This window comes from Brienomyrus brachyistius, unplaced genomic scaffold, assembly GCF_023856365.1.
Source record: "Brienomyrus brachyistius isolate T26 unplaced genomic scaffold, BBRACH_0.4 scaffold84, whole genome shotgun sequence".
In the NCBI taxonomy this organism is placed as follows: domain Eukaryota; kingdom Metazoa; phylum Chordata; class Actinopteri; order Osteoglossiformes; family Mormyridae; genus Brienomyrus; species Brienomyrus brachyistius.
In genome coordinates this window covers 543,013-554,220 of record NW_026042359.1, presented here as the reverse complement: position 1 = coordinate 554,220, position 11,208 = coordinate 543,013, and the positions used below count along the sequence as shown (strand labels likewise).

Genomic DNA, 11,208 nt, shown 5'->3' with positions numbered 1-11,208 from the left:
AACAAGGCAGCAGGAAACAAGACACGACTGGGCACAATCAGGGAATCACACGTGGGTAATTAGGGGGCGTGGCAGACACGAGGAGCGGACGGAGCGGGCGTCACACTATGTCCAGCGGCAAATTTGGGCAGATTGTTCCGTTCCCACCCACTGAGCCTCCCTGTCCTGGGTTATCCATACCACTACTGATATAAGTTGGGCTGCCAAGTAATAATTTTTTAAATTAGGTAAGTCCAGACCCTCATTCTCTTTTGGGTTTAATAGTCTTTTCAGTTCAATCCTGGGTCTTTTGTTTTGCCAGGTAAATTTGGATAACCATTTATTGAGCGTTTTGAATGTGGATATAGGGACCCCTATGGGCAGGGACTGGAACATAAAGAGAAGCCTAGGTAGTATGTGTCATGATCCGGCTCGTCGGCTCCTCGTGTGCCCCCTGATTACCCGCGTGTGCTTCCCTGATTGTTTCCAGCCTTGTCTGATTACTTTGCTTAGTCTTGTCCTGTTTTAAGTCCTGGTCTTGCTAGTTACCCTTGTCTGTCATTGTGGATTGTTGTTAGTCCCTGTCAAATTTTCCCGAAACCTCGTCCACTTAATAAATCCCCTTTATTCCCCGTACCTTGCCTGCCTTGCCAGTTTCCGGCACGATCGCCGCTACAGATATTTCCTGATCGTGACAGTATGTTCATTCTAATGCTCTCCACTCTACCCAATAAGGATAGAGGGAGGATTTCCCATCTTTGGAGATAATTCTTTATTTCACATAGTAATTTACCATAATTAGTCTTGTATAAGTATGATATACCAGGATCCCTAGGTATCTAAAGCCATAACTGTGGAATCGAAACTTAATATTTGAGAGCTTTAATGCAAAAACTTTCTCTGTAGTATAAGTGTGGGTAGGTTACTGTAAAATTTGGACGAATCTTAAACTTAAAGCAACAGTAAGGTGTAGCGATCAGGGAGTTCAGTATAGGACTAAACATGCAAGGGAAGAAGTAGATAATTAGTGAAACTTTTGACCGGACTGGAGATCTGAGGAGTCATACACAGATAAATGGCACAGCAGATATTTTTGTCTGCTTTTCAGATGGTTGACGTGACATATTTTCCGACGAGCGCTCTCTGTCCGCTGGTGGGAGTGTGCTCACCTGTCTGCATCGGGGCGGAAGTCCGCCATGCACAATACAGAGAGCAGAGGAGAATTGTAAATACACAACCGTGTAGACGAGACAAAAATGACAAGCATTTGTGTAAATAAGATAAATAGCATAAGGCTATTTCGTTTGTTTAATAAAAGGACAATGTATAGACTTGTTCTATAGGAAAAGTAACCTTAAGAACATAAGAAATTTACTAACGAGAGGAAGCCATCCGGCCCATCAAGCACTTTTAGGAAAAACTTACCTAACAGCTCAGAGTTGGTAAAATCTTATCTAGCTCTGATTTAAAGAAACCCAGGGTTTTAGCTTGCGCTACACTAGTAGGAAGACTATTCCATACTCTAACTACACGCTGTGTAAAGAAGTGCTTCCTCAAATTCGTTTTAAAATGTTCTCCCGCTAAATTCCACTTGTGGCCACGAGTTCTAGTATGTCATGTCACTCACCATCCAGACCTGTTAGAATCTTATATAACTGGCTCATGCCCCCACTTAGTCTCCTTTGCTCGAGGCTGAACAGATTCAGCTCAACTAACCTGTCCTCATAAGACATTCCGCTAAGACTGGGAATCATTCTCATAGCCCTACGTTGCACCTTTTCCAAGGCAGCAATGTCCATCTTAAGGTATGGTGACCAAACCTGCACACAATATTCTAGGTGGGGTCTTACCAAGGAATTATATAATCGTAGCATCACTTCCTTTGACTTAAACTCCACACACCTAGAGTTGTAACCCAACATTCTATTTGCCTTTTTTATTGCTTCCCCACACTGGCGAGAGTGGGACATGGAAGCAGCAACATACACACTGAGATCTTTCTCATAATCAGCTACCTTTATTTCAGTGGAACCCATAAAATATCTGTACTTTATATTTCTGCCATATTTCTGGATGTGGCAGTGTGTGAGGAGATGGAGACTCTGATAAAGTATCATAAGGCTAATAAGAACACAGAAAGGTGTAACAAGAAAAGGAGTGAGCAACTGGAGGTTCTGAGGTTAAGGCAAAGGGAGAGGCCTGGAGAAAAGAGCAGAAAGTGATGAGAGAGTGATGAGTGAGAATCAGGCAGGAGTCAAAGGTGAAACAGAGCAGGAGGAGTTACGACTTCCTCTGTATCAGGGACTGTATCTGTTAGTTGAAGGGCCACCTCTGATATTTAAGGGCCACTTTCCAGTAATAGAGGGCAAGAAAAAGTTCAGAGGGGAAGAAACAGAAGGATGAAGAAAGTTGTTTATATGGGTACAGGGAAGTGAGCGACCTGTGGCGGCAGACCGTGAAGGAAGGACTGCGAAGGAGTGATATAATAATAGAAGGCCTGGCATGTGGGTTTAAGAAAAAGGGGAGTGATATAAAGGTGGGGTACGGAGCAAGTGGTAGGGCTGCAGAAGGGCTGATGCATCTGATGGACAGTCCTAACCCTCCATGTAGAGGATGGAGTCAGTTTCAGGAGAAGGAGATAGAAACGGATAGTGAGGAAGGAGTAGAGGAGGATAATGCAGATCATAGAACAGTGGGAAGCAGGAGGGCTGTGAGACCCCCGATAGGGACACTCTGATGCTCCCCCTGGTGGCGAAAGGAGCACAGACACAGTATGTACCATGGGCAGAACAGTCCTGGCAGACGGAGCTTGAAAATGGATGAAAGTATTTGAGGAGGAAACTATGGGACGGCTCTTGGTGATGGGGGACATAAAAGCGGTTCAGGCTTGTGTCCTGGGGGTAGACGGAATGGAGAGAATGCTGGCAGTGGTGACAGGGACTGGGTGTGGCTGAAATGAAGGTGGAGCCCGTAAAGGAGGGGGAGAGCCCAGCTGCCTATCTGCAAGCCCAAGAAAAGCGGTGGAGCACTGAGGCAGAGCAGGACCTGCAGGATTCGGTGTTCAGAGGTCTGTACCGGAGGGCACTGCAGGACACGCTCCCGAAGCCAGTGAGAAGCAGGCTAAGGCAAGTGGTGGGGCTTATTACTATTCCTGAGGAGCAGCTGATCCACGCTATTGACTTGTACAGAGAGGAGGAGGACTCTGCTGAAGAGCATGAGAGGGAGCTGACGAAGAAATTGAGTCAGTCACCGCCAAAAAAACAAGGCCACTAATTGGCCTCCGGTTCCTAATTAAAACAGGTGAGTAGATACAATGGATGGGGGTTTCCTCAGAGGGCACCCATTTACTCACAAATTTGATGATCCTAGACCCTGGGGAGACTGGGGAACAGGCTGATTCAGCTGGTGTGCTGGAGCTGTGATCAGCATAGACACACCTGTCCAACCTGCATGTTCCAGAATCTTGCATGACGACAGACTGGATAATATTAGGCCCTGAGGGAGTAGCCATTCAGATACGGAGGACTGGTGGGAATGGTACAACACACCAGAGGAGGATCCCCCCTTAGCAGTGGCTTTTAATCAGCCCACGCTAAATCTGGGAGAAATTATGGGGCGAGCAAAGCAGGTGGTTTGGGTGCCGACAGAACATGAAGGAGTGCAGGCAGCGGCAGGAGAGAAGCTGGTAAGGAGTCAGTCGAGTGCAGAGAGTGTAGGAGATTTCAGAGGTTTATGGTTGTGGAGCATGATTGGAGTGCAGTGTGAAGGGAAATAAAGGACAGAGGAATGTTGGCAGGAGATGGAAGTGCCTGAGGAGGTGTGGTTCCGCTTTGGAACCCCGCCCCTCCCATCTGTGGTCAACCTTCCCCTTCTCAGTCTCTTATTTCTGGCCAGACGCGAGATCTTCATGGTTTATGCAGCGTGCAAGCGTTTTCCCCCTCCTTGTGTTCCTGTCTTCCTGTGTACCGATCTCTGCTTCGCCTCCTTGGCTCCGAGTCATGCCTGGCGCGCTTACTGCCATCTACGATCAGCCGACCTGGATTACCGACAGCGTCTGCCGCTTCAGCCCTCTGACAGCCGACGCCGGACCCCCGGTTACATAGGATGGATGGATGGATTCGAGCTTGTATTTGAAATAAAAATATCGCAGCGGTTCTCAGGCAACAGCTGGACATATTTATTTTTCAGCTTGTTTTTGGTAAAAGCAAGAAATATAAGCTTTGTGCGTCTGTACTCTGGTCTTACTCCCTGCACACATTGATGGCACGGATGGACAGTCACTGCAGTCACCTATTCTCACAGACTGACTTTCTCATCATTTGCTTGCTTGCTTAATAACCACAAGCACCCATATTGCAGAATGAATGAGACTGAAGTGGATGGAAGGCCACGTCATTCTGTCTGCAGTGAAAGAAATAATAGGAGTTGGAATTGATTATGATTATGGAGAAAATGGCTGGCTATGGTGAGAAAGCTGTGGAAATTTGTGCCAATTCACATCGGTGAGGGCATAAAGGGTAATTTCTTTCAGTATGGGACGAATTCACATATTTGTGCGAGGAAGGTAACAAAAGTTCACTAAAGTACACAATATTAAATTTGAATATCTTTAATTAAAATGTTATGTACAGTATAACACTGCACCTTTTAACACTTTGCATGTCTGGCAGTGAAGGTCTGTTAGGAGAAAGCGCCGTAGCTTTCACTCTTACAATCTAGTTATGTTGGAGAAAGCGCCGTAGCTTTCACTCCTACAATCTCCTGTGTGAGGAAGCGCCGCAGCTTACTACTCACACACTTCCACTTCTAGGACCCAGGAATAATCGAGACAGCACACGTCTTTCTGTTTTACTTGCGCAAGGGTGCCCACTTCAGGTGCAACAGATAGTATCTGCGCCTCTGTTGAGTGTCACACCGGACAGTCCCTTGGCTTCTTTATTTATAGGGTAGGGGAGGGGTTACATGGGTCTTGTCTTTAACTAGTCAATGCTGTGTGAGGCCTCCGTGAAACAGGGTTAATACAAAGCATTACATATCTCAAGGTGGGCCCCCTGCTATGTTGACAGAATCTGTTTCCTTTCTCAAGGTCTCTTATTCCTGCGTCACAATCTGGTAGGCCCCTGTGAGGACATCTTGTCTGCAACCCTTTCTGGGCCATGGGTTAGTTGTTAAGGGTTGCACGTACACATATAGGAGGATAATAATATGATAAAATACACAGATACACTCTAACAAGGTCACATTCAGTTTGCTGAATGTATTCTCAGTTTTAAATGGTCGGCCTATTTTTCCTTCTGCTGGATGATGTACCCAGTTATCTTATAACCAAAGAGTATAATGAACAAGTTGATGTTCTCTGTGTCTGATACCTGTACCTGTTTGGCAAAGCAGTATATAGTTACTGCCTACATTTTTGGCTGTGCATGTGTGATTTTGATGGGAATATTATATTTTTATATCTGTGTGTAGATTTTTTCAGCAATAATTGAGTTTATCCTTCTGTACAGTATTTAAGGTTTTGGTAATTCATCATTTATTTGTATTTGTGCAGTGTGCAGTTACCAGGTTATAAATAAATAAATAAATAAATGTGACATCAGAAGAGATGTACAATCACAGTAAAATGTGTGAAAGTAATGGAATGTGAAAAATGTGTGTGAGTCTCCACATGTATAAAGCGGCTGTATACCATAAGGAAAAGGAGCAATGGATGAATTACATAAAGTGCTTACTGTCCAAAACGACAATGAGTCATGTTCGGCGTAACATAAATATTCAGTGAGTTAACCCTTCGAACTCGACAAACGCAAGATGCGTTTTTCGCACCTATTAATCTGAAGCTCTTAACTTTGGATATGCATAATGCACAGACAAGAATCATATGTCTTTGGAATCAAGAGAACTATCAGCTAACTTCACCAAGTCACCATATGGATGCAAAATCAAAGATTTCTGCCTGGCACTAAGCATGTATTCCTCTGTCACGTCACCGGTGGGAAGTAGGACCCAAATGCAAGCTGTAGGGCAGAATCCCCTTCGTGGGGAGTTTTATTGACAGGCAGGTTTGGGCACAGAGACGCAAACAGACAAGGACACAACTGGAGAAGATAAGACTGGGCACTTTACCAGACTAAGGAATGGGAAAACACAAGGAAGCTGATAGTGACTGACAGAAGGGGAGGAAGGTTGACTAAATGGGCAAGACATGACAGTAAACGCCCCCCTCCCAATCCTGTGCCCTCCGGGTACAAGGGCATCATTAAGGGGACACACAGACCAGGGCAAAACCAAGGACAACAGGGGAGACTAACCCCCAGGACACAACTCATGACAGGCCAGGTAATCCAACAGGGATGCTGACTATGGACCAAAAGACAGACAGTGGGTGTCAGTGGGTAAGTGGGAACAAAGGACACAGTAGAAGGAGACAAAAGGGAGGGATTGGGCATCAAAAGGACCAAAGATGGCACAGGGACAGACAAGGCAGGACACAACCAGACAAGACAGGCAAGCAATGGAACCAGTGCAACAATAATATGGCCAGGAGAGGGGAACCTAAAGCGGGAAGCAAGAGTGACTGGAGTGGGGGCTGGAACAGTGAAATCAGGCTAAGAGGTGAAACCAGGGAGAGCCACGGGGAAGCAAGACTACAGACCAAAGACTGAGGTATTAGGAGGGGCAAGACACTAGGTAGCATGGGAGGTAAAGTGAACAGTTCAGGGCCTCTGATGGGCTCCGGGGTGCCGCAGAAGGGTCACGGCCAGGGGGGCCTTTGGAATCCTGTCTGGGTCTGTAGAAGCTCCACTCGTCTGCGGCAGCCGAGGGAAGAACAGCATCGGTAGACGGCGAGGGGTTGGCAGAGTCGGAGGGTGTCGAGGGTCAGGCAGGACAGGAACTGGACCAAACCAGGGACCCTGCAAAACAAAAACACAGGCCAGTACCAGCGCCATGAGGAGACCGGAGGTGGTTCCTTTTGGGAACCATTGGATGGGATACCCTGAAAGACCATCTTGGACCAAGCCTGGATCAGGAGGCAGGTCTGGGTAGCATACCCTCGTTTTTTCCTCCCGGAGCTGAGCCCACGACTGGATTTCCGTTGACCCTGCCGTTGTCGCGGCGATAGCCTCCTCGGCTGGGGAAACTTTGGCCACGGGGCTGACACCACGGAGTGGGACTCAGGGCAAGACCTGGAGGCTCCCACTCCATGTCCTCCGGGGGAATGTCCTCCAGGTCAGCCCCCTCTGGGCTGGCATTGTCCGGAGAGTCTGATGCCAGGCTGGTGATGCCTTAATCCAGGCTGACTGTGCCTTAATCCATACTAAATGTAATTAAACATAATGAAATTTTAAAAAATAAAATGGTAATTAGAGGAAAATTTAACGTGTAAGTTTTAAAAAATGGGCTTTTCCTTTTACCCAGATGTCTGCAAGCGCTGTGACTCTGTGATGAATGGTGACGTATGAGATCCTGAGAATGGGCGACGCTTCCAAGGATGGGTGGCAGGTGGCATTTCCCAGGAATTATAGGCTGGAGATGCCTGAGGAGCTCTCCTGGAGGGAAGACAGAAAGAGAAGAAGGGAACAAGCAGAGGCTGTGGGGAGAAAAAGACTGCAGAACCAGTTTAAGTTGTACAGGTGGATTGTACAAATGCCCTCAAGTCTTGGTCCACGAGGGTTCCTGTTTTTAATTTAAAAAAGACAATAAATTAATTTTAAATTAAGTTTAATAAATTAAACATCTGTCTAGTAGTTAAAACACATACAATCGATTAACTTACCTAGTGATTTCCGACTCCAAAGCAAAATAATAAAGATTATTGCAGCGTTCTACTTGGGGAAAAGGGATAAATTAAATAAAGGGTTAACTTTGGAATCTAAATCAAAAACAGCAATATCATATCAAGGGTCTTCAATACCTTTTTCCTGTGTCTGCTCCCTTTCCATGTAGATACTGATGTAAACATGTACCTTTAAAATATATTGTGTTTAGTTTATAAGCTTATTTCATTATAACAAACAAGCACAATCCATAAGTGCACTAGGCCTAACATACGGTTCAGAATCCTCCTACCCCACCTTACACCAGCCACATGGACACCATCACACTAGACACTAAACAAAAGTACCAAATGTGTTTTTCCTGGTATCACTGGGCCCCACAAACTCTTACCATATGTTGTTTATGTTAAAGTTGTCCAGCTCGTCTTTCTGCATATTGCAGACTAATAGACTGTGAAGTCTGTCTTGACCCATAGTAGCCCTTAGCCATGTTTTTAATCTGCGCAATGCACTGAAGCTCCTCTCAGCTTCACATGAAGACACTGGAACCACCAACAAAATTCTGACAAGGAACTCAATCTGGTCAAACAAGCCTGAAGGGCCAGTGCTTTGGACAGGATCTTAGTCCGTATTCAATAAGCCTTTAGGTGAAAGGAGGTGTAAGAATGAGGATCTTTCCCCTTTTTTAGCATGAGAAATATTAGCTTGGGCAAGAGGTTCAGGTTGTTGAACATGTCCAATAGGAGAGAGGACAACTGGGGCCATAACTTTTTATAGAACTCTGAAGGAAAGCCATCAGGTCTGGGACATTAACCACTTTGCGAAGCAGCCGCCATGGTGGTCAGTTCAGTTACAGTGATAGTGTCATCTAAATCATTCACAGCCACACATTCCTATGAAGGAATGGCTAAATCCCTAAAGAAACTATTGAACTCTAGACAACAAGTGAGAGGAGAAAAGCTTGAATGCATTATTCATTTCTAGAGGATTTGCTCGTAATAATGAGACCTTGTTTGCATCAGTAGTTCAGCAGTATGTTGAGACACTAGAAATTCATACTCTGCTTGTATCGTTAGGTGCTCCTTATAAACATCAGCAGATGGGGAGAAACATATCAATTGTCAAGATCTGCTTCACGCTGTGTTAAATATGCCATCTTCTCCTTCCACAGCTCTCTATTATTGCTTACATATCAGATAATCTGCCCACTGGTATCAGTCTGCAAGGTTTCCAGCGATATGGAAACAAATACATCTGGAGATTTATTTAAAGAAAGAAAATTGGCAATTTGTTGTGAAATAAAATCAACAAAGAAAGCAACTGAGTGTTGAACCGTCAAGGACACCATGTTCTAACAAAATTTTCGAGGAGACTGGAGCATGATCTGAGAAAGCTATTTTATCATAGCTACTTAGATATTGAGCAAGAAGTCTTATCAACTAAGAAATAGTCAATTTGGGTAAACGTGTGATGAATCTGAGAGAAAAAAACTATACTCTTTTCGAGTGGGATTAAAGAATTGTGAAAACACCTGACACATTAAATTCTTTGGTAAAAGAATTTATCATTTCGACAGATTTTGAAGGCAGAGCTATCTTGGGGGATGGATGATCTAATTTTGGATTAAAGCGACAATTTAAATCACTCCCCAAGATAAGGTGATATTTAGAGGTATCAGGTACCAGTGAGAGCAGACGCTTAAAGAAAATATCATCGCAATTAGGAGCACATGCGTTAACCAATAGTACAGGTGTAATGAACAATAAACTAGTAATTATGACAGATCTCCCATTTGGATCGGGAATCCACATCAGATATGCAAAGAACAAAGGGAATAGATGTATGCAACAATATTGTTACATCCCTTGCTCTACAGCAGAAAGACTGTAGAATGATAGATGTGATCTGTCCATCCACAACTCTGTCGTCTGATGGTTTAAAATGAGTTTCTTGAAAGAGCATCATACGAGCCCTTCAGTGATAAAGGTATTGCAGTATTTCACAGTGTTTAATAGGATTATTAAGGCTGTTATAGTTAAAACTAAGCAATTTACAATAGTATCCCCCCACACCTCCCTGGTGAGTCCCAGGTTAATCATTACTAAGGCGTACTCCTAACTGAAGTCTGCTATGAAAATTCGGTTTGAAGGCTGTGGCGCAATATGTTAGACTGACTGAAATAAAGCAGAGAAAACGTAATATAAAGAAGTAAGGAAAATTAAAGGTTAAAATGCACGGTAATTTCTTGTCATATCGCCGCAAATGCACATAAAGTACGTACGAATTCACACTGTTACAACAACCGATTGCTGCACATATCGCTTTTAAAGGTGAATGCGTACTTGCTTACCAGTTATATCCATCCCTGCGTATATAGCTAACAGAATGTCAAACACCATTGCTGTGCTCTAGAACTTGCAAAGTAACTTGCTTGCCTGCTAGTGGCACTCCAGGACATTTCTAAAAGCCTGCTCAGGCAGTGCCATCTTGTGGTTTGTCATATGTAGAAGCCTCAACAAGCCAAAAATCAGCTACTTTTTTTTTCCAAAGTACAAAATTAATTTGTATCAGCTAAATGTATGAGTTTTTATAGCCACCGAGCTTATCTTATTGGAAGACAAAGCAGGACATTCACGTATCATGTAATTAATTTAAGAAAGCGGTATTTTGCCTCATTACGCGTGTATTTAAGCTGCAGTGTGGTGGAAGCTTATTACCTTTGAATAACATTCCTTTAAATATTATGCCTCAGCTCCATTTGCTTGAATAAAATAACGCTTCCTATTGTACTGAACATTCGCTATACAATTTGTTTTTATGAAACTTCTTTTAACATTTAAAAGAAACGTAGAACTTTCTACATCTGAACTACATAGCACGTCTTCGACATTCCCCGGTTAAATGGACGTTACGCAAGAGTTATGACGTAATACGCACGTAGCGTAATACAACTCATTAGCCAATTTCAACGTACGTACTATTACATTAATGTTAAGCGGACAGTGGGAGTAGTTTCCATAGAAACAACGTAAATATTCTTTACCGTTTGCAGCACAGCAAACTCTACGAATGAAAATGGCGCTCAATTGAGCAGTTTGTTAGCTCTCCAAAATTTCCTTTTATTCTTCAAATTATATTATGCTACTTTGATTATTTACTCTTTTATACTATACTAATGTAGTACATGTCGATAAAATTATTGCATGTTTTTAATGTCATTAAAACTTGTGGTCTTTATTTTTATTGGGGGTGCTCTTATATCGAAGTGATGATGATAGACAGCTATTTGGTTAGTAAAATCTTCCCAAACTTCAAAAAATGTCACTGATCCCTAAAACGGCGGTGTAATTTGCCGGGGTGTCCACGATGAAATATGCGGAATGGTGGGAGATTGGCTATGCGAACGGAAATCCGGCACTAAACAATACAGACAGTTTTCTTTTTAATACGG

At 43.7% G+C, this 11,208-nt stretch overlaps 1 long non-coding RNA gene across 2 annotated transcripts; it reads right to left on the bottom strand.

The window, feature by feature from the left end:
- Positions 1 to 5,997: 5,997 nt before the first annotated feature.
- Positions 5,998 to 10,658, bottom strand: LOC125727002 (uncharacterized). Of its 2 annotated transcripts, none has more exons than XR_007388493.1 (3): positions 10,475 to 10,658; positions 7,395 to 7,946; positions 5,998 to 7,297 (listed from the first exon to the last, which is right to left on the bottom strand). It is a non-coding gene; the product is annotated as an uncharacterized LOC125727002 (long non-coding RNA). The 2 variants fall into 2 exon arrangements; XR_007388492.1 differs by lacking the exon at positions 10,475 to 10,658 and having other exon boundaries at positions 7,395 to 7,529; positions 7,757 to 10,461.
- Positions 10,659 to 11,208: the final 550 nt, after the last annotated feature.